We start from the raw sequence: 2,391 nt of genomic DNA, 5'->3' as shown, positions 1-2,391 counted from the left end.
ATGAAGTCTGATAGGGTGAATGAGTCCCTCAATGAACCTCCTTACTCTCTCTCCCTCCGTAGGTAGTAAAAGGAGAGCATGGTGGGCCAAATCCACAAAATGGGACTCATACTGAGTAACAGTCATACTGCCCTGCTGTAGACGCTCAAATTGCTTGCGGAATTCCTCTCTCAGTGTGATAGGGAGGAACTTCTCCAGAAATAGCTGAGAGAAATGCTCCCAGGTAAGTGTAGGTGATCCGACTGGTCGGGTCAATGTATAATCTCTCCACCACCTCTTGGCGGAACCTGTCATCTGGAATACAGCAAAATCAAATCCAAGTCGAGGTTAGGCTCAGCATTTACCAGTACATTGGGTCGGTTGTACTGATACTACACTCTGCACTTCTTGTGCAAATTTTGGAGTTGGTCCCAGTGGCGTACCATAGGCTTGCTCGGATTTCAGCTATCAGAGGAGACTTGAGGTATAACTGCATAACATTCACAGTTCTGAAGTCCCCGTCTATTGTACTTTAGTTGTGTGTTTATTTCCAGACAACTTTATTTTATTCAGACCTTTATTTGTATTTATTCTAGAAGCTCGTGCACTTGTGACACCAATTCTGTGATGGTATTTAGACACCGTTGTTTGATAGATTATTTCACTATATTTCAAACTTTGCTTCCGCATTTGTTTCCTTGTTATTAATATATTTAAAAATTGTTTTTAAATGGTTAATATTATTCTAACGTTGGCTTGCCTAGCAAGTGAAATGTTAGGCGCCATCACGTTCCGAAGGTGGGAATTTTGGGTCTTGACAGTTGGTATGAGAGCACTAGGTTACATAGATCTAACGAGTCACGAGCAAGCTTAGTAGGGTCTGACAAAACACCCTCTCAATAGAACGATAAATAATACAAGGAATAACAATCATAATATCACTGGAAGCCACAAACAACATAAAACCTCAAATTAGGATCAAGACAGTATTCAAATTAGTTTCCATATCTTAAGTTGGGAGATCTTTAATACCAATATTCCACCGTTCACGACACCAATATTCACAATACCACTGTACTTTTAGCACGGAGTCCGATCACGACCCGATCGGCTAGGCCATTTCACTAGAGACATGAACCACAATCACAATTTTAATTTACAATTTCCAGTACAATCTCCACCATGTGTGTGTCATGGCGTCCGATCACGACCTGATTGGCTTGGCCGTTTCATTCGAGACATCATCCTTTTTGTACCAATCATCTCATTTCATATTTCTTTCACATCTTTTTATTTCATTGGCACTAGTGGCCATAATTATAAAATCATTCTTGGCACGTCGACCATATTTAGTATTTCATGCTCACCTTTTTTACTTTCAAACATCATCATCATCCACAACGAGGCATTTCAAATCAACATTTTTAGTACACGTGTGAGCACTTAAGAGTCTTAGGTACATATAGATTTTTCACAAGATTTGGCATAATAGCCTTCGTTTGGAAACATTTTTAATGCACAACTCATACTTTGAACACATTATCAAATGATAACATAACATGATAAAAGCATTTGGTTTACATATTGAACATGTATCTTTCAACACAACTCATTCGGAATAGCCAATTTTGTTTATAGTGAACCACTTGGGACTTACATAAATTACATGAATACTGTGGGATTCAATTCTAAGAGAGGAGTTTAGCCAACATACCTCGATTTGAGATTTCCTTAAATTACTACAATGTTCCGAACATCCTAGCAATCCCAATCTCAACCTTCAAGGTCCGAAAATACTACGATAATCCAATTGATTAAAATGTCCAAATATCACCCACAATTCAATACCTACCATTAGATATCCCAACTACATCAAAATAAATACGAAAAGATTCATAAATATCCATTTAGGCTTCACAATTCGGCAACAATCCTTCAACCAGTCCAAATTACCCAATAGGCTCATACATTAGTCTATTCAATTTAATTCTTATTATTTAATACTCATTTGGAGTCATTAATAATACTATATTAATTACCCAACATCATCAAGTCACTATTCATTGCCTTCTCCAACAAAACTCTAGGTTCAAGAACTAGTGTTGTATCTTATCCAAATGGTGATTCCCAATTAAATTCATTCATCAATTAAGTTATCAAGTCTATTAGAATCATTAGAAACTCAAGACATATGTATTTATATCAATTCATCACTATTCATCTTCTTCTTTACCCAAAAATGGCATTCTCAAGATCCACCCTTAGGGTTCATACAATATCCCATTATTACTTCAAATAAAACTCTTAAACATGCTACCCATACTCCAATATGACATATATATGAAGCTCAAGTGAAGGGATTACCTCTTGGTGGAACAATCTCACTTTTCCTCTTTTTGGTGTTCTTGAAGA

Source organism: Nicotiana tomentosiformis, chromosome 1 (assembly GCF_000390325.3).
Source record: "Nicotiana tomentosiformis chromosome 1, ASM39032v3, whole genome shotgun sequence".
NCBI lineage: Eukaryota > Viridiplantae > Streptophyta > Magnoliopsida > Solanales > Solanaceae > Nicotiana > Nicotiana tomentosiformis.
Note: the sequence above shows the minus strand (reverse complement) of the source record.